Source organism: Aedes aegypti, chromosome 2 (assembly GCF_002204515.2).
Source record: "Aedes aegypti strain LVP_AGWG chromosome 2, AaegL5.0 Primary Assembly, whole genome shotgun sequence".
Lineage (NCBI taxonomy): Eukaryota > Metazoa > Arthropoda > Insecta > Diptera > Culicidae > Aedes > Aedes aegypti.
Window position 1 is genome coordinate 309345685 of NC_035108.1, and position 22465 is coordinate 309368149.

Below are 22465 nucleotides of genomic sequence, written 5' to 3' on the forward strand. Positions count from 1 at the left end.
AAATCTTAGAACAAGTTTTTTTGGATAACCGGGATTTATGTAACTCCTAGAAGAAACTGTGGGAAAATTGTTAATGAAATTTATATGAAACTGGCTGGAACAATAACTGAAAAACCGGCGTCGAGACTCCTGGAGGATTTTTTGTTGGGTGTGTTAGAAAAATCGTTAATCGATTTTTTTTTAAATTATTTAAAATATTCAAAAATCTGAAATATACCATTGTTGATTCTTTTGAAAAAGTTTCTGTACAAACTGGAGAAATTGGTTGACAATTTACTGAAAATGATTGCAGAAAGGTCTGGAATAATCCTTTGGAAAGAGTAATTCCTGTAGAAATTATTGAAGGTCGTAATGCTAAAGAATTTCTTGTGGAAAATTCTAGAGAAATTTCTTCTAGCGTCATACTTTACATTAAGCGAATACTTTTAAGAACTATTTAAGAAATATCTCAAGATATCGCTAGAGAGATTCCTGGATGAGTACCTGATAGTCTAGAATAATCCTATGGAAAACAAAAATGCTAGAAACATTCTTGAAGCATTTCTTTGAGAAATCCGTAAAGAAATTCCTGAAAACCTGTGAAATAATCACGCAAAAATTTCTGAATGCATCTCTGGAGCCTTTATAATTTTGCACGAGGATTCATCCACGAGAATAAAAAGGAAAAAAGGGACTTCAGAGACCACTTTGGCGATAAAAAGAATCCTTCTAGACCTGCCATTAAAATAAGAGATTTTTTAGAGACTTGCATTATTTATTTATTTATTTATTTGTTTCTAACCTTCATCGGACGTAAAGTCCTTATGAAGCCTGGCAGGGAAAAGCCTATTTGAGCTGGCCACATCGTTTGACTTGCTCAAATAGGCATAAAAACCCCACATCTTTTAAAGAGAAAAAAATACAAATACAACATAAAACTAAGAACAAATAACTTACAGTACAACAAACAAATAGTTCTTAAATTCTAACAATAATCAGTTTTGTGCTATAAAAAGAATAAAAACATTGTAATTTGATGAATTTTTCGGTGTTTCGTTAATGGTTCATTCGCCGAAGCCTTCGTTTGAAACGTTCAGCAGAAGCGTTGAAGTCGAACAACTCGTACACTCCATTAAACGTTGCTGCCATAAATCTGATAGGATCATGTGAGCCATAGCCTGTGTTTCTGGATTCCAACATTAGGAAACCACGTTGTCGTAGCACCCGCGTTGGAGCATATATATTGATGCGGTTCAGTATTTTAGGAGAGTCCAACTCTCTAACAAGATTTTTGCAATGAATACACTGCCCTTCTACGCATATTTGTCCCGCGGTCCATAAGGTTTACATAGAACATGGGACAAATAGGCATAGTAGGACAGTACAGCCTGTGAATTATTCCTTCTTTGCTCAAGCGTCTCGATACCTAGCAATCTGCAGCGGTCTTCGAAACCTTGGCAGATTCGTAGGATCATGCCATGGAAGGCTACGTAGGGCGTATCTCACAAACTTTCGTTGAACAGCTTCGATCCTAGAGATCCATGTTGATTGATACGGGCACCATACAATAACATTCGATTCCAGAATAGACCGAACAAGTGCACAATACAGAGATCGTAAACACAGAGGGTCGTGAAACCCGTCAGCTATTTTAAACATAAACCCGAGCTGCCGATTAGCTCTGGAGATCATATCGTTATAATGCACCCGAAAGGTTAAGGCAGTATCTAATGTTACGCCTAAGTCACGAGCCTCGGTTACACGTGTTAGAGGTTGATCAGCGATGGAATAGTCAAAAGTGATGGGCGTTCGCTTACGATGGAACGATATTACATGACATTTTTGTAGACTCACTGTTAACAAGCTACTGTTGCACCAGTCGACGAAGTGATTAATGGACTGTTGAAGATGAAGACAGTCTTGGAGACAGTTGATAATCATGTATAACTTCACATCATCTGCATAGAACAAACGGCATCCGGGTGGTAGCACATTAGAAAGCTCGTTGATGAATATGGAGAACAGCAGAGGACCCAAGTTGCTCCCTTGTGGCACTCCGGACAAATTGAAAAACGGTTCGGATGAGTCTAATCCAATTTTAACTGTGAGTTGACGATCCGTGAGGTATGATTTGAACCAGTGAACGAGATCACGTGAGACGCCAAGTTTCTCAAGTCGAGCGAGTAGTATCCCATGGTCCACACGATCGAAGGCGGATTTCAAGTCCGTATATACTGCATCTATTTGCGACCCAGAGTCCAAGTTATATAAGCAGAATGAAACAAACTGGACAAGATTTGTGGCAGTTGATCTTTTAGGAAAAAACCCATGTTGATCTGGGGTGATGTAGTTTTTGCAAGAAGCAAACAACATGTCATTCATGATAATCTCGAAAATCTTGGAGCAGGCACACAGTGATGTTATACCGCGGTAGTTTTCAACATTGCGCTTGTCATCCTTTTTGTGCACTGGAAACATTTCAGACGACTTACAACTGGTAGGAAATTTGCCCTGCCGCAATGAGGCATTGAATATCGATGTCAACGGTTGGATCAAAGCATCGCTGCACTTCTTGAAAATGCACGACGGAATTCCGTCTGGGCTGACATAAGAGAGCTTAAGCTTCAAGATTGCAGTCTGCACATGTAGAGACCAAGATAAAATAGAGACCAAGTCTCCAAAAAGAGACTTGCTACCAGCTACAACTCCAGGTAAAACTACTAACGATACTTGAAAAAATCTAGTCAAAAAAGTCTATTTCTTGTCATACGAGTCAAAGCTTCGATGCTTTTAAATCAATAGTTCTCTTAAAAGAACAGTTAGGTGTGAAATTTTGCACCATTTTATTCCAAGTATTTTCGGTGGAACATTTTCAAATCATTGACAATGCTTCTCAATTTTTTATTTCAAAATAACTCATGTTCGGCTTCTGGGACCATGAATTAAGTTATTCACGGTGTTATACTTTCATGACACTTACCAGCTCTCATACCTAGCATTCTCAACACTGGTTATCAATGTTACCTCATATCAGCAAAATAGATTTAGATTGGCTTCTTAAATTTTAGTTTTTGTTTTTGGATTCGTTGGCGAATTGGTTGAAATTCTGAACCCTGAACTCCCAGAATTACTTAAATAATGTTCAAGTGATATTTTCAGAAATTCGGTGTTCGGCCATTTGCCCGAATGCCGTTTGGCCGAATGCCATTTGGCCGCAAGGGTCATATGGCCGAATTCCTTTTGGCCGAATCACGAACTAAAAGCTAATTAAATTGTTAAATGCTGAAGTGTATGATTTATAGGTGCGACCCAATGCCTGATCAGCTTTTTAGTTTGTAGATTTTTTTATGTTACCGTTATGTTATGTTGGTCACTGTATAAAGCACCAAGAAAAGCATAAAAGCGACATGTAAATATAGGACGAATCTTTGAATTCCGCACATGATTTCGAGACTCTTAGCTAATGGCTGGTTCTCTTAGGGTTATCAACATCGTGCTAAAGTTAATGTTTATAATTTCTTCAGATTTTTTTCCTTCTTTTAAGCATAGGCTATTCTTTTTTAACGAATTCATCACTATTGACATAAAATCGTTTATGTTTCAATTGGGCATTTTGCCTTCCTTTAGTCATTGGCAGTTCTTTGTAACCATTACTTGTATTACACTTGTTCAAGGTGAAGATTAATCGAAGCCAAACTTCAAATTTTTAAGAGCACAAATCTAAACAACTAAACATCCGTTTAAGCTTAAAACTTAATCGATTGGTTACAAGTTGGTGGTTACCAATCGATTAGGTTTTCCGCTCTAATGTGTGTTCAGTTCTCTAGATCTCTGCTCTTGAAAATTTGAGGTTTGGCTTCGATTCATCTTCACCTTAATCTTAATAAGAGATTTTTGCTTCTTTTGTTCTTGTAAATAATTATTAGAAACCTCATTTTCAAAAGAATAACCTATGATTTATTTTTTTAAATGAGGTTTCTCATAATTATTGACATTAAAGTTTATTATACGCTAATGAAGAGACCTATTCAAATATAAGGAACGAGAGGGATAAACAATTAACATTTTTGAGCCCTGGTGAAGGTCCGTTCCCGGACCGAAACGTAGGCGAAGATAACAAATCAGTCAATGTTGTCGGTAGAAATGTTAAGTTACGCAGGGATGTCATTCTTTTAGAAGACCCAAAAATTCTTTAAGGAACCTGGAAGCCTTTCAGAATAAAAAAAAATGACAAAAAATTGTTTGAAGGAAATCATGTAATTTGTAAGTAATGTAATTATTGTGATTCTTGAAATTTCTATTAAAAGTATTCTCAGAATTATTTATGGACCAGCCCTGGAGTTTCTGGAATCATTGACGGAATAATATTTAGATTATTTCTATGAAAAATATGATTTTCTTAAGAAATCCATAGAGGAATATGTCAAGAAATTTGGATGATATGCGTAGAGGAGCTCTACGTATCTGATAGAAAAAAATATCTGCTCCGAGATTTTGCGCAACAACTTAAAAATATTCTTTGTCGTTTTCTCTAGATATTGATTTTGTTCAAACCACCGTTGGGTGGAGCCAAATGTTTGACGAACTGATCGTACTGTCTGTAGGGATATTGCACGATCATCGACATCAGCATGTCAAATTGAAGCTTCGACGCGATGCAGATGGGTGGCTGAAATTCCTCCAGAGATTCCATCAGGAGATTGTACCTGGATTCTATCAGGAGTTCCTCTAGCAATTCCGTTAGAAATTCCTCCAGGGCTTCCATCAGGAGTTATTTCAGAAGTTCCGGCTGGAATTCCTCTAGGAATTCCACCAGAAGTTCCTCTAAGGATTCCATCAGGAGTTCTTCAAGGGATTTAATCAGGAGTTCCTTCAATGATTTCACCTGGAATTTCTTCAAAAAATATTTAGTAATTCCTCCACAGCTTCCATCGAACTTCAGGGATTGTATCTTGAAGAGTTCCTAAAGGGATTCCTTCAGGAGTTCTTATAGTGATTCTATCGTTCTCATGATTAAGGTTTCCATGAGAATGTTTCTGGGGATTTCATCAAGAGTACCTTTAGGGCTTCCATCAGAGTTCCTCCAGGGATTTCATCAAGAGGTTCTTCAGGAATTCCTCCTGAGATTCTATCAGAAGTTCCTCCAGAGATTATATCAGGAGTTTCTCAAGAAATTCCATCAGGATTTCTCCTATGGATATCATAAGGAGTTCCTCTAGAGATTCTATTAGGAATACAACCATGAACCTTATGAAGAATTCCTCCGGGGATCACATCGAGAGTTCCTATACGGATTCCATCAGGGATTACTCTACAGATTACATCAGAAGTTCCTTCAGAGAGGTCACCTGGAATTCCTCCAGAGATTAAATCAGGAGTTCCTCAAGGACATGCATCAGGATTTCGTTTATGGATTGCATTAGTAGTTCCTCCAGGGATTCCATCAGTAATTCCTTTAAGAATCTTATCAGTAATTTCTTCAGAAATTTCAACAGGAGTTCTTATAAATCTCCTGATGAAACAGGAGTTCATCTAATGATTACATCGGAATTTTCTTCAGAGATTCCACCTGAAGCTCCTCCAGTGTAATGACAGAAGTTCTTTTAGAGATTACAGTAGGAGTTCTTCAGGGATTTCATTACTATTTTATATACCACCTGGAATTTCTCCAGGTGTTCTATCAAAAGTCCAAATGTCAAAAGAGATCCTTCAGTGATTCCACCTTGAATTGCAACAGGGGTTCTTTCAGAAGTTTCTCTAGGGATTCCATCAGGAGTTTCTTCGGAGATTGCACTAGAATTCCTCTAGAGATAATATCAGGGGTTTCTCAAGGAATTCCATCAGGATTGCTTCTCGAGAATTCATAAAGGGCATATTATCAGGAATCTCTCCAGGAATTTCATCGAGAGTTCCTATAGGGATCCCGTCAGGAGTTCCTTCCTAGATTCCATAAGAGTTCCATCAGAAGTTCTTCTAGGGATTACAGCAGGAGTTCCTCCATGGATTCCATCAGGAGTTCGTCTAGAGATTTATCAAGACTTCCCCCAGCGTTTCTATTAGGAGTTGCTTCTGAGATTCGACCTGGAATTTCTACAAAAATTCTATCAAAAGTTTATCTCATGATTCCATTAGGAATTCCTCAAGGGATTACATCAGAAGTTCTGCCAAGGATTCTATCAAATGTTTATTTAGGGATTTCACTATTAACATTAACATTAACTTCATCGGGACTTTCTGCAGGGATTCCATCAGAAGTTCTTCCATGGATACCATATGAAATACTTCTAAGATTTCATTAAAAAATCCTCCTGGAATTCCATCATGAACACCTTTTGGGATTCCATCAGAAGTTTTGTCATGGATTCTATCAGAAATTCTTTTAAAGGTTCCATCAGGAATTCCTTTGAGGTTGTTTTGGGTTCCATCGAGCTATTTTTTACGGATTCCTCCCGGAATTTATTGGGGAACTCTACCAGATTTATTTTCCAGGGGTTTCTCCAGGAGATTCTTCATGAAATTCCTCCAGGAACTCTTCAAGGGAATCCTTCCGGAATTCCCAAAGAGATTTCTCTTGGAATTAATCAAGGGATGCATCCTGAAATTACTCAAGAAATTAATCCATAAGGAATTCCGGAATATCTCCAAGGATTCTCAAAGGTTATTAGGAATTCCTACAGATTTTGTTTTATAAAGACAATGGATCTTCGAGATGAAAAATTTTGCTCCTACACAGCTCCCGTCAAATTTTTCAGATTTCGATTTTGAAATTTCTTAATTGATTCAAATTTAAATTCTGTTGTTTAGTGAAAAGGTGTGAGAAAGTGACTAGCCTTGCTAAGAAACATCATTTTCCGGAAGGATTTGGAGTTCGCACAGGAGAAAGGATTGGGCGTTGTGTACACCAAAAAGAAGTGCAAAGTGCCCTACAGCAAAACATCCAATCACTGGCATTAAAACACAGGCGGAAGCCAATATCCAGGAGGGGATTCAAATGATGGTAGACGACTGTAATATGGTGAGATCGTTCATTATTAGTATAGTCTTATGTTAATTGTTTAGATTCATTATTGTTTTGTTAATTTTCAAAATCTCCTTCATTTATGAAAGCTGTTTCTGTTCCGATCGCTTTCTCAAGCATTTGAAAGGACTATTATTATATGAATTAAATTTTACATTAATCGATGCATCAATGCGCTGGATGCATATATTTAAATATTTATGGGCGTTGATGACCAGACCTAACAAACTATCGTAATGTTTGAATTCTATATACGATTTGCGATTATATATGTTCTGCAAATAAAAAAGGGGTGGGATAGTCAACCTTAATGTTTTCTTCTCGTTTCAGAGAGCGAGTAACGGCGCTTTAGCCAAGGCTTCCGAGCCAGGACATAAGGAAGAAATACCTGTGTCCCATCCCTGAAAGAAGAGCATCGACAACAATGGAGTGTGCATTAACATTCTTAGCAACGCCACTCCCAACAATTTGAACTTTTCCCCTGAAATGAGACGGTTGGTACGGTTGTCCCCGTTTCTTCATTAAAACAATTCAAACATTTACGTCTATCACATTATTCATAAGTGGATAATCTGATCGCCGTGAACTTTTGAGTTATCTTCAAGACCAAGTCTGCACAGTGGGCCTGGCCATTTTAATATTTGTGTAGTATCACCGATATTCCGCAAACATTAATGCTGACAAGAAAATACTAGAAGAAATTCCAGTATTTCCAGGATGCAATTCAATATTGGCTGTGCAAGCGCTTAGATTAGATTAGATTAGATTAAAGACAATGGATCTTCGAGCTATTTAGTGGAATACCTATAAATAAATAAAAAAAAACGAATTTAGCATTATGCCTTTGACACTGAAGACGGCCTCACAGTCGAGGTCGAAATACGCGTATCTGGCTAAGGAAACCAACTCTTGAGAAATCAAATGGCATAGTACTAAATTCGATTGTTCATTTATTTATTATAAGGATTTCATCACCGGAATTCATGAATAGGTTCCTCCCGGAATTCCTTAAGTAATCAATTCCGGAAATCCCCGAGGGATTCATCCGGATTTATTCAATTATTTCTTATCTTCTCGCGGAATATTTTCATGGATTCTAGAGGGTTCCCAGGGATTCCCAGCAATTTTACCATAAATTTCTTCTAAGGATTTCAGTGATTTAGGAATTCACCAGTATATCATCCAGAGAGTCTATCAGAAGCTCCTCCTGGGATTCAAAACAGGAGTTCCTTCAGGGATGAGGGAGTTCCTGAAGGAGTCTCTAAGGTTATTCCTGGTGGATTCTTCGACAAAAAATTTTCATGAAATACTGGAAGAAAATGGATTAATTCCTTTAGGAATCCTCGGAAAAATTTTTGGTAGATTCTTGCAGTAATGTCTGCATAAATCACAGGACGAATGCCTTTTAGGTTCCCTTCAGAGATACAAGGAAAAATCTTTGAAGGAAACACTGGTGGAATTGATTAATGAATTTATTGAAGATTAGAAGATATATATAGAAGAATACCGAAGGATAACCTGGGGAACCTCTCAGAAGATTGCAAGCGAAATGTCTGAAGGAATTCCTGTTGATGTACCATGTAGGAAGATTCGATGAATAATTTTTCAGTACGTCTCGTGGAATCCCTGAAGGCTTGCTGGTAGAATCCTTGTAAGAATTCTTGGTGGAATCTTTGGAGAAACGTCTTGATGAATCCTTGGCAAAATTCTAGATAGAATCGTTGTAAGAGTTCCTGCAGTAAATTTGTGCATGTACAGTATTGGACAAAACATTTGTAACTTTTTCGATTTTCCATACAAAATGACCAAATTTGGTAAGCTAGATCTCAGTTATTTATAGACCGATTTGAATGAAATTTTCACAGAACATCAGATATAACTTGAATTTTAACATATATTTTTGAGTGATTTTTCCAATCACGAGTTTATAACGGTTTATCTATAGTGTAATTTTCGACGAAAAATTCAAAACTTTTTATCTCAAAATCTGATAGCCCTACACAAAAACTGTCTTCAGCAAACTTGTTCACCTCGTTAAAATCTACAACTTTGCTGAAGATACCATGAAGCTATTCCTTCAATATGTTCAGTTATGTCATTTATAAAAGAATGTCAAAAAATTGACTTTAGTCAAACCGTTACTGCTTTTGAACTTGTGATTGGAAAAATTACTCAAAAATATATGTTAAAATTCAAGTTATGTCTGATGTTCTGCCAAAATTTCATTCAAATCGGTCTATAAATAACTGAGATATAGCTTACCAAAGTTGGTCATTTTGTATGGAAAATCGAAAAAGTTGCAAATGTTTTGTCCAATACTGTATTTCTGTTGGAATTTTTAAAGGAATTTCTAGAGAAAACCGATGAAGGATTTTCTGGAGGAATTTCTGATCGGAAATCACTAGAAGAATACTTGAAGACTTTTGTTGATAGGAGCATTTTACGGTGAAAAATCTTGGTGGAATTTTATGTTAATTGTTTTAAGCTTGTTAATTCCTTAAAATGGATTTTTTGAGCAATCTCCTAAAAAAAATCTAGAGGAATTTCTGGTGGAATCGCAAGAAAAAAAAATCCTGATAGAATATTTTAAGGAATTTCTGAAGTTTCGATGAAAGAATTCTTAAATAAATCTTTGGAGGTGTTTTTGGTAGAATTCTTGAAGGAAGCATTGGATGAATCACTGAAGAAATCCCTCGGAAAGATTCTGTATAAACCTCTGGAGGAATCTGTAGAAAAATTACTAGAATTTATCTCTGAAGAAATTTCTGGTGGAAGTTCTGAACCCACTCCTTGTGGAGTTTAAGGAGGAGTCATAGGAGAAAGCCCTGAAAAGAAGGCTGGTGTAATTCTTGGGGGTATTTCAGGTGATGAATTTCTTGATAAGTATTTGAAAGAATTCGTGATGTAATTCCTGGGTAATGTGTGATGGAATTAACTTGCAGAGGAATTCCTGAAGGAATCGTTGAAGCAATCTCTGGAGGGATTCTAGGAGGCAGCCTAGGCATAACTGGGGAAATTACTTGAGGATATTTTTGGATTCAGTGGAGAAAAACTTCAATAATTTGTAGAGAAACCTTTGAAGGAATCTCTGGAAGAATGTTACCTGAAGGTCTGCCTAAAAGATTTTCCCCGGAGGAATTTCTGGTTAAATCTATGGATAAATTTCTAGAGGATTTATTGATAAAATTGCTGATTGAATCCCAGGAAGAATTTTTGGTGGAATCCTTAGTATTACCCATAGATTCCTGGAAAAACTTCAGAGTATAATAACTAGATGAAACCACTTAAAGATTCAGGAGAAAATGTCTGAAAATATTTCCATATCTCATTTATATATTTCTCATATCGGTGACTGCTCAGAATAATCCCTTTCAGAGACCCCTCATAATTTAAGAGTTTTACCGGAAAGGAATTACAACTGGAATTCCTTATCCATAAACATTTTTTCCGGTATTTAAGTTTTGAAAGTTCTGCTCTTCCTTACTACGATTATTGTCCAAAAATGGTTGGGATATTATCCCCACAGCCAGACTTGATAGAAACTCCTCTGTTATGCAAAAATGAGGCGATTTTGACATTTTTCTGAGGAGTGAATCATGCTTCAAAAGAGCTCTTGAGTTATACGCCCGACCAAAACACGAAAAAAATCACATATTCCTCAGACTTACCGAGATTCATAACATGCGAAGTAATAAAGTGTTGCTGCAACGATCTTTGACAGTCGGTTAAACGGTTGCATCAACATGAATCGGTTTGACTAACTTGAGGGGAAAGTCAATGTTGGTCAAACCGTCTTAGCGTCTGTGGGCTGCATAATTAGCCAAGTGTGAATTGCATCTGATTTCAATCTACTAGAACTACTGAAGCCGAATCTCAAAACCAGATCGAAACCTTTTTTTAGAGCAAACTAAAAACAAATGACTTTGATTGATGTACGAAGATCGATTGTCGTTCTAAACAAAATCCGGACTGGAGGATTAGTCAAATTATCAATTTATCGATCGTAAATATTACTGTATTGGAAATGAGTTGGAAACATTCATGGAAACATTGATCTCCAAGATGAATGAAGACCATTTTTTGGATTTTCTGGCAAATATTCGCAATTATATAAAGTTTTAGAGCCAATAAGCTTCTTAGAATGTTGGCTTTCGGTAAGGTAAACAAAGATGTACTACCCTTCAAATATGGGATTCGTGAAAAACGCAGATTTCAAGATATAATCCTTATTATTGGCAAAAGAGCTGGTTATGATATTACTGATTTTTGAAACCCTGCTATGAGCATTTTTTTACGAAATATGATGGATTTCTTCAAGTCAAGTCTAGTACACGACACTGAAGAGTTGAGGTTGAGGTTGAAATACGCGTATCTGTCAAAGGATGCAAATTCTAGTGGAATTAAATGGTACACTAATAAATTCGGGCTTTCATTTATTAAATTAGATAGACATCTAGCTATATAGATGTATTTAAATTCTGAGTCGCACTATCTATTCAAAGCTCCTAGGAAGGGTGGTGAAAGCTCCCAATTTGCGCCATCGGTGCTGACATCTGCTTCTGATACAGAGGCAACGGATTGTCCCGAAGCGAGCTTTCACCACCAACTCCAGTAGCATGCAAGGGTGAACTTGAGCCTTACGATGCTTTGTTGTTGTCTTTGGCCCCGGTAAATGATAACTAAATGCGTATAAATAAATAAAAGAGAGACACCGCATTTGTGACGACTTTTACGGTTTACTTTATCGCTTCGAGTCTGTAGTAAACGAGCTTGATGAAGAGTAGCTACAAATTGATTCACTTTTTTCCCTCTCTTTTGTCATCTTTCAGATTTGTTATCAGCAGCACTCTCGGCGAGTGAGGGAGAACAATTATTTGCACAAACGGTAAGTAGTGATTTGTTCCGTTTGGGATTCAGTCCAGACTGATTCAAAGCGGTGTGGCTTACAGTCACAACAGCTTTGAAGTTGTAAGTCATGAATCAAAGATTCAACCATTACCAATTTAAATGCTGTCGTATTATTTCTGTATTGATAGGATGTTTTATATTGATCGAACTATTAATCCAAATCATTGTCTATTCAAAACCTATATCTGCACGAATTTTGTAACTGCTACGAATTGTTACAGTTACTAAAGAGATGTGCAATTATATGATTTTGATTTTCTTGCACACCGATATCATATGGTTCCTTAAAGAAATCTAATGTAATTCTCATAAAAATCCTCCGAAGTTTTCTCCAGGTCTTTCTCAACGGATTCCAGCAAAAAAAACCTGTCTAGGTTTTAACAATAATTTCTCCTGAGATGTCTTCAAAATTATTCTAGAGATTACTCCAAGTATTGCCTTTACCTATTCAAGGAACTTCGAATGATGCATCTACAAGAAACTGCGGAAGAACTTCCAAACATATTTTTTTAGCTTGTATGTCCATGAATAAAATTGAAGGAATAAAAATAAATATTATAAAGAATAAATTATTGTAAAAAATATAAAGAAAAACAGAGCATACAAAAGCAACTTTGACAATTATACAGCCATTCCATGAAAACCCGATCTAGTGGGTCTCCGAATACCGTGAAAATTTGCTATTTAGTTCCTTATCCGAAATAAGGATACACGTATTTTTGGATTTTTTGATTAGGGTGACCATTTCCGAAATAGGGTGACCAGAAAAATCGCGATTTTGCAAAATTTTATTTTTAAAAAAATTATTACTTATGAACCGTTTGACCGATTTTCAATCTTTTTGAACGAAATGAAGGCTAAAGATTTTGAAAAGTCTTTCAGGAAAAATATAAAATTTCACAAAAATTGTGTTTTTTACATGGAAAAACTCAATAGTTTCCGTGTTTTGAAGGCCTCGGGACCAAAGGGGCTATCGCTGTTCTTATTTTTTCTTGAAAGTTCAGATAATTTTACGTATACTGTCAAATTTTCAGCAATGTATGTTTTTTGGTTTTTGAGATATATTTTTTTGAAAATAAAAAATCAGTCATTTTTTATCGGCACACACTGTAGGTCTCAGCGCATTAGATTTGTAATGTTTAAAAAAAAATTATAACTTTTAAACAGCTTAAACGATTTCCAATCTTTTTGTATGGAATGAAAGCTTAAAATTTCAACTACTCAGACAAAATTGAAAAATTTGATAAAAATATGTTTAAACGTGAAAAAATATAAAAAATTCTAGTTTTTTTTTAAATTTTCATATATTTTAATGTAAAATTTGTTTTTCAAAGTTTTTTATTTTCTTTTCTCTTTTTTTATTTTCGACTTTTGCAGTCAGCTATTTTTATTTTTAGGGTAAAGGTATTCAATATCGGCAGATAGAGATATGTTTGCCAAATTAAGTGTAATTGTGGTAACATTGTGCTAAAAGATTATGTAGCCGGCGGGACTTGAACCCACAATTTCCATTCTGTACACGGACGCATTACCAATTATACTACCGCTACGCTACGGTAAACTGAAGTATTTGGCTAATGACCTTTGTAGCATCCCCAAGCCTCACAATCCTACTAGTTCAATATACCACACTTATCCCTCACCATATCTCTATCTGCCGGCATTGAATACAGTCGGTGTGAGAAAACGCAACACTATTGTACCTACATTCCCATATGATCGCACGGGTTGTCGATTCGGCTGAAGAATAGGTGCGTGGCTGCTGCCGTACACACTGACCAACGACGGCTATGATACATCCGTATCAAAGGGGTTTTTTTATTTTTTTTCTATTTTTTTGAAAAGTTGAGAGCTTAAGCTTTCATTCCATAAAAAAGATTGTAAATCGGTTGAGCTGTTCAAAAGTTATGATTTTTTTTAAACATTACAAATCTAATGCGCTGGGATCTACAGTGTGTGCCGATGAAAAATGACTGATTTTTTATTTTCAAAAAAATATATCTCAAAAACTAAAAAACATACATCGCTGAAAATTTGACAGTTTATGTAAAATTTTCTGAACTTTAAAGAAAAAATGAGAGCAGCAATAGCCCCTTTGGTCCCGAGGCCTTCAAAACACGAAAAAACGGAAACTATTGAGTTTTTTCATGTAAAAAACACAACTTTTGTGAAATTCTATATTTTTCCCGAAAAGTCAAAATCTTTAGCCTTCATTTCATCCAAAAAGATTGAAAATCGGTCAAACGATTCAAAAGTTATATTTTTTTAAAATAAAAAAAAATGCAAAATCGCGATTTTTCTGGTCACCCTATTTCGGAAATGGTCACCCTAATTAAAAAATCCAAAAATACGTGTATCCTTATTTCGGATAAGGAACAAAATAGCAAATTTGCATGGAATACGGAGACCCACTAGATCGGTTTTTCATGGAATGGCTGTATAATTAAAACTTTTTTGTGAAGCATGTATGAAGCGTACATCATAAAAAATAAGATTATTTTCAGGAGGAACTCTATAGATGTCCGTTGTCTCAGGAAATACTTATTATATTTCTTAGAAGCAGTTGCTTTAGTTTTAAGAGTGTGTTTTATGTGCTCTTAAAATAACCGTCGTAACACATATTCGCGATTTACACTGGAATTTCTGAAATTTATCTACTTGTGGTATGTTTGAGAAATCGTTATTTTATTTTTAAAAGAATAAAGTTTACTTGATTTCATGGGATAATCAACGATCTTGTCAGATCTGTGTAATTGTTTCTGGTTGAATCATCTGAGCAATCATAAACCAGCCTTGGGTGAGTAAATGAAGAAAAAAAAAAGATTTTGAAAAAGTGGAGAAAGACATTTCTGGAATTCTTGCCAATTTTCTTCAATAACTCATGAAGGTTTCTTTGGAGCAATTCCTGGAAGATTTTATGATGGAGTTTATGAGGAGTATGTTTTTAAAATTATTCCTTGGAGAATTCAAGAATGAATAACTATGAGAATGTTAGACAAAAATCTGAGGAAGTTTACTTCAGTTTATCTTTATTTGAGTGGTATGATCTTTTTGAGAGATCCTTCGATATGTCATAAACATTCCTGAGCAAAAATATATATATGTAATGTCCGTAGGGTATTCTATTGGAATTATTAATAGATGCCATTCGCCTATGTTTTTTCTTTGCATTTCGAGTCATGACAAGCACAAACTGTTAATGCAAAATCAGTGTTGTATTGATATACGTTCTCGAGTGTTCGAGGGTCATGACCGAACTAGAATAACGCCAACTTTATCATCTGAAAGTTAGCAAATAAAGAAATGGAACGAGCAAACAAACGCTAAATGTTAAACAACACCCAATACATAATCGATCAGTTAGTGGGAATCTACTGTTTTACCACTAACAAAGCACTGTAGCTATCGATTTTATGTGTCAGTGGAACATCTCTCTTTTGCCAAACCTGTCCGTTATCGATAAGGTGTTATCGTTTGGAATTGGTACTGAATGGTTAACTGGTGTTACCTTTATCATCTAACTGTCGTTGTGGTAATGATACACAAACTAGCGCGTAGCAAAGGTGGGAGCAGATCTTATCGCACTGTTACATGTAGTGAGTGTGCTCTTTTCAAACGATGAATGACGACAATGATTTGAAGTTTCTGGATGCGAATGGAAATGTAGGAGAAACTGGTTCAAAATGAACACCGCAGTCCATTAAGTTTTAGTAATCAAAACCATTTTTGAACACTCTTATTGCTTTTATTTTTTGGAGTCAAAGGAGGTATTTTATGACCAAATATAAAAAGATAAATTAATTGAGCGACCTAGTGTCCGAGTTTGGTGGAATATGATTAGTGATTTTAAAGTTCTATCTTCAGAAGAATAGTAGAGGATACCAGCATACATTTTTTTTTTCGTAAAAATGAGAATTTTTGTAACGTGAACAAAAAAAAAATAGCTTTTAACGAAATTTTGTTTTATTCTTCAATCAGAAGCATTTTGTAAGATCTTATATTTTCATAACATCGTCAAATGGTAGTTGAATCAGTGGCGTACCCACGGGAGTTTCTATTATTATTTTTCATTTATTAATTTTAACTTTGAATTTAGAAAAAAGGGGAAAGCTCCTTCGAGTGATGATCTTTTCAAATCTATTCCATTTTTTGATCTATTCAGGTGACTTATAGTCACTTGAGAGACCTTTCAAGACAACTTTGAACAAACGTTCAATTTTGTCGTCATAAGTAAAAATTTGTGCTTCTTCTCTTCAAGATGTTTGAGAAGAAGTTCGCGATCTTTAAGAGTTTCCGGCAAAACGCGACAGTTTCCTTTCTTTGCGATTTGGAAGGAAACCTTGATTCCCCTAATGGATTTCAAGATCTCCTGCCTAAATCCCCCAAATTCGGAACAACTGACCACGATAGGCGGCACTCTTTGCTTCCTCACTTGAATCAAAGAGCCTGGGCTAGAGGCTGCTTCGATTTGGTGTTCGGAACATTTGTCTAGAGCATCGAAATGATTGCGATACAATTATCAACATTCTTCATTTCGGCTTTGGGACATTTGGTCGAATGACGTTTAGTCGAATACATTTCGAGAAAAGGACATTTGGTCGAATGGACATTGGTCGAATATCGTTTAGACCATCGTTTCTCAACCGGTGGTCCGCGGACCCCTGGGGGGCCGCGGAGCCTGATCAGGGGGTCCGCGAAGCCTTTTGACGCGACCATTCCTTTTAAGCAACAAATTTTCCGCAAGATATTTCAAAAATTGAAAAAAATAATTTAAATGCACTTATAAATTTGATACAATACCATTTTTTAACAATATTTGCAAAATTTGCAGTATTCTATCCAATATTAATAAGATTTTTGCAAACCAGAAAAATTTAAAAATTCAGTTTGCAAAAAAAAACGCACATGCTATTTTTGTGTCAAACTTCATTGATAACATTTGAGGTATTCATGAGATTTTGGTAATTGAACCGGCACAGTGGCTTTGTCGTAAATGCTGTCCCGTATCCCCTTAATGAAAAAATGTCATTCACAAAACTGGCCGGTTGAGCTTTGCATTATTCGTTTTCGCTCTTTGCAAAATTCGTAGTGAAATTAACGTTTGTAATCAATTTGCTTCGTTGTATTTTAAACGTTCGCTCGAAATCCGCGGTAATTTTATCAATTCGTGTGAGTAAAACACTTTTTGATGAATTGGAACAGCTACCAGTGTTATTTATTACAGGCGCCGCAAAAATGGATAAAGTACTGTGAAGAATACTTCAAATATGGATTCACGGTTCTTACCATCAATTGAATTGACAAGCCACAATGTGTATTGTGTAATATCGTGTTAAGTGTTGAAGCACTGAAACCATCGAAACTGAACCGGCATTTGGAGACGAAACATCCCGAGCACATTCAAAAGGACACGGCATTTTTTCAACGCCATGAATCCGGCCTTATACGATCGCGATTCGGCGCCACAGGCAGCATTCAACAACAAAATACCGCTGTTCTTCAGGCGTCATATGAGGCAGCATTGGAAATTGCAAAAAACAAAAAGCCACACACAATTGGCGAAACTCTGATCAAGCCCAGCATGCTGAAAATGGTAAGTTTGGTTCTTGGCGAGGCAAGTGCTGTCAAAATGCGACAAGTATCTTTGTCAAATAGTTCTGTGCAAAGACGAATAGCTGATATGTCCGAAGACGTTAAAATTCAAATCTTGGAGGAAATCAAGCAGTCCCCTTTATTCGCAATCCAAAAGGATGAATCTACGGATGTAAGCTCATGCGCGCAGCTGTTGGTGTTCGTAAAATACGTTCACCTTGATAATTTGAAGGAAGAGTTTCTTTTCTGCAGTGATTTGGAAACTACTACTAAAAGTGATGACATTATGGCTAAGGTAAAAACCTTTTTCGATTCCAATGGTTTGCAGTGGGAGAAACTTTGCGAGGTTTGTACTGATGGTGCTCCTGCTATGCTTGGATCTAAATCAGGGTTCCAGAAAAAAAAATAAAGAACTCGCTCCACAAGCTAAAGGTTTTCATTGCATGATTCACCGATATGCCCTTGCCAGCAAGACACTGCCGAAGGATTTGCAAAAAGTGCTGGATTCCGTAATAAAAATCGTAAACCATATCAAGCCTGGAGCATTGAACACTCGTTTATTCAAAGAACTCTGTAAGGAAATGAACTCAGATCACGAAACTCTTCTTTTCCATACTGCTGTTCGATGGTTGTCGAAAGGTAATGTCCTTAATCGTGTTTTCGAATTAAAACACGAGATCAAGACATCCCTAGAAACGCTGGGAAAAACGGATCTTCTTGGTAACTTCTACGAAACCGGATGGAACAAGCGTCTCGCCCATCTGACAGACATCTTTGATCAACTCAATTCATTGAACTTGAAACTGCAAGGAAAACAAACCAATCTTATCCTTTTCCAAGACAGCCTGCAACTGGGAGAATGCAAAGTTGATTAAAAACGTCAGAAAAACATCTCACTTGAATGCATGGGAGTCCATGTATATCGCAACATCTGATCGTCCTCTAATGAATGAGGACGATGCTCCAATTGTGTCTCCACTCTTCCACCTGACTAAGCTGAAAATGCAGTAACCTTCAACACTTCTCGACGTATACTGACTACAGTACGAATACTAGTGTTAGTAAATTATGTAATCAGTCGGACATCGTCCCGTAGATGGGCAACATCGAGCCCGAAACCGGTCGACTAAAAAGGTAATTTTAACTCCTTTTAATCGTTGTAAGAACAATAAGTGTTGTGTCCTGTCTCACGTCGCGTCTTATAAGTGGTGTCGAGGTTCTTACGTTAGCACAAACCCCAAGAAATTGAGCCTGCAAGCATTTGTGGCAAATATCAAAAACTGGCGTCGAAAAGTAAAGGCTAATAATGTCGCCATGTTTGAAAGACTTTGCAGTATGCTTGATGAAGAAGCTGAAGAAATAGAAACGGAACTCAAAACAGAAATCATTGCTCATCTGGATTCACTGAACGAGCAATTCTAGCGCTATTTCCCTGAATTGACGCAAGAAGAAGCTGCTTTAGTTCGAAACCCGTTTTCTCCTTCATTGGATGTGGCAAGCCTTCCTGATAGAATTCAGTATGAATACTTGGACCTACGTAATGATTCCTCGGTTCGTGATTTGTACAACGAGAAAAACTTGAATCAGTTTTGGTGTACTATGTACAGATCGTACCCCGCAGTCTCCTTGCAAGCTCTGAAGATTCTCGTTCTATTTGCATCAACCTCTGTGAAAGCGGATTTTCATGCCTACTCCAAATCAAGACAAAAGCCAGAAATAGACTGAATGTTGAGGACGACATGAGATTGGCGCTGTCAGATACGCAACCTCGGATCACCAAACTAGTATCACAAATGCTAACTCAACAATCGCACTAAAAATGGTTCAATGATCTCAAATGTAATATTCCTTGAATTTAATTGATGTTTAAATATACGCCTAATAAAAATAAAACAGAGTAATAAATCAAAAGTGTGCTATGTACTTTTATTGAATTCTGTCTCTGAAAATTTCAGGGGTCCGCAGCTTAATTGAAAATACGTCAAGGGGTCCGCGATCGCAAAAAGGTTGAGAACCACTGGTTTAGACATTTCGTTCAATAAAATTTGGTTGAATGGAAATTCGGTCGATAACTTGTATGGAAATGGTTTATTGAGAGATCATTTGATAAATATTGTTTGCTACGTTTATGCGACGTTGACGACTTAACGTATTCTTTTTAATAATCTGAATTATCCATTGGTGTTGAATAAAAACCTGGATGGTATATGTGGCTTTAGGACATTTGGTTGAAAAACATTTGGTCGAATGACGTTTGGTCGAATGACATTTGGTCGAAAGTACATTTGGTCGAAGGGACATTTGGTCGAATGGACATTTGGTCGAATGGCTTTAGAACTGTTCCGAAAAAATATTGTTTTGGAATCGAGTGTTCTTTTGGTTCAATAGATATAAAATCAATCTAAAATGTTTGCACAATAGATGGCTTTACGGTTATTTTGAGCAAACAAACTATTTTCAGAAATCAGAATCTATCTACATAATTATTATTATAAGTGTCTATATGGGATGAATTACTCTTGTAGATGCTCTTATTCTGTAGTAAATTTTGGATTGGAAGACAGGAAAAAGTCCGAAGGTAATCAAGGTATGTTGATTTTTTATTCTTCCAAAATATCATCATTCTTTGGCAAGAAACCTCAAATTTTTTCTTCGTTATTGGTATATTAAACTTTGTTGAATTTTTTATTCTTCCAAAATGCCATCATTCTTAAACTGTGGATCTCTATTCAAAAACAACTTCCAGTGTGAGTGCTTGAATCTTTTTTTAAGTATCAAGTTTTATAGCGTACGACCGTGCGTAAGAGTTTGGAGTATCCTGATGAGCATTGAACATATTGGTCACCTTGAATTATCTGCAAATAATGCAATTTTATCCGAAGAATAAAGATACTATCAACTTTTAGTAAAAGTTTTTGATGAATTGCATCAACAGTTCCACATGTAGGATTCGTTTTCCTACTCATGATGAATTATTTTTGTGATTGTGACTTCCAGCTAAATTGAATTCATTGGGATAACATGTAGCTTTGATGGCGGAGTCGATGTAGTAAGCTAAATTGATAATTAGTTTAATCGAAATTGTTCAAAAAAGATTATTTTATTTATTATGTGTACCATGTGAGATAACACGAGTCTTAGGTAATACAAAATTAATTGCTTCCATTCCAGATTAATTTGTCGCGATTCATCCAGTTCGCAGAAAATGCCGGAATGACAAAAATGACATAATGTAACGTTAACGACGTAAGGGTTCAATCGATTTTGTGAGTGAGTTTGGGATATCAACTGGAATCTCGAAATATCGCTCGACACTTATTGAAGGCTTGAGGTTTGTTCAACAAATACCAATGTAGATTTACTGCACTTATTAATGTTGTTCTATCATATACATCCTCCAGTAATAGCACCTACAATACCTTTCCTCTTTTTCAATGACACAATTACTGTGTATGAACGTCAGAATGTCACTCTGTAAGATCATTCTATAAATCCCTATTCCACTAATTTTTCAACTAAATGTCCTTTCGACCAAATGTCATATTCATCTGAGGCAATTAAATTATTTTCGACCAAATGTCCATTCGACGAAACGTCCATTCGACCAAATGTACTTTCGACCAAATGTCATTCGACCAAACGTCATTCGACTAAATGTCTTTCGACCAAATGTCATAGATTCATCTGTATAACTTGAAATCACAAAAATATAGATGTATGATGTTTAATATTAGGATTACATAAACCGAATCTATGACATTTGGTCGAAAGACAGGGTTTTTAATGATTCATGTTGTTTTTTCGTTCAGGCATGTTCTGCGATTCGAGATAAGCTGATCCTAAATGGAAGCAAGCCAACTTTTGTTTCCTCAGTCAACTCGTCATCACTTACCCGATACATAGAATTAGCACAAATTTTTATTTTCAACAATTCCTAGCTTCAACAGCAAACTCTGTTTTTTACTCGGTCATTAGGTCATCATTTTTAGGTCATCAACACTGCCAGCAAAGCCATATATTTGCTTACTGGATGTCACAATAAGCCAATTGGCCATAAGTAGAGTGACCGACAGATAGCGTTCATTTCGTCATAAAGGTTTTCCTTAATGTATTTTTTTTCCTGCCGTTTTAATTCTGATTTCCGTATTTAAAAATCTTACCTACGTCCGTAAGCTGCAAGACCCGGAATTCAAAGAAGGATTCCGAGCACTTACTCTGAATTCTTCCATCAAATAAAGATCAGTAGTTCATTACGAAGAACGATGACAATTTAAAAGAATAATAAATAATGAAAACATTATGCTCACATCGTTGAAAAATAAAATAAAAACTTGTTGAGTATTCGAAGAATGATTATATTTTCAAAGAATAATAAATTCACTAGAGCTGAATGTTTCAGTCAATGTACAACAAACCCTATTTCTAAAAATTTAATTTAAATAACCATCGAAATCCAAGATTTTGACAAAAACTTCAAATTACAAATCAAAAGATGTATGGAATTTAAAAATAAGACTACATAAAATGTCCCTTTTTTTATTCAACAACAGTTAATGATTCAGATAACTCCAAAGAATACGTTATCACGTCTTATCAACTTTGCAAAACTAAGAAAAAAATAATCAATTTTACCAAATGATTCCGTTCAACTAAACATCATTCGACGAAAATAAATTACATATACATATATTTTGAAGTTATGCCAAAATCTAAGATTTCAATGATTATTCAAATGTACCTTTTAGTAGTTTTTTTGTCCATTTACTGAAATTTTTAGCTCAAGTGAATATATTATTCTTTTAAGATATCATAATTTTTTGAAAAACTGCTTAACAAGTTATGTTACTACTCAACGATGTGAACATAATGTTTTCTTCAATTATTATTCTTTTGAAATATCATCGTTCTTCGTAATGAAGATCAGCTCTGGTGGAAGCATTCGGAGATAGTGCTCGGATTCTTTCTTTG

General features: G+C 35.9%; 1 protein-coding gene across 3 annotated transcripts in view; it reads left to right on the forward strand.

Moving 5' to 3' along the window:
* Nucleotides 1-22465, forward strand: part of LOC5564986 (dual 3',5'-cyclic-AMP and -GMP phosphodiesterase 11) — a 425037-nt gene that overhangs the window by 66451 nt on the left and 336121 nt on the right. For all 3 annotated transcript variants that reach the window (XM_021845674.1, XM_021845676.1, XM_021845675.1), the window contains one exon: nt 11827-11882. The gene's annotated coding sequence lies outside the window, so the exon portion shown is untranslated. The remainder of the gene's footprint in view (nt 1-11826; nt 11883-22465) is intronic.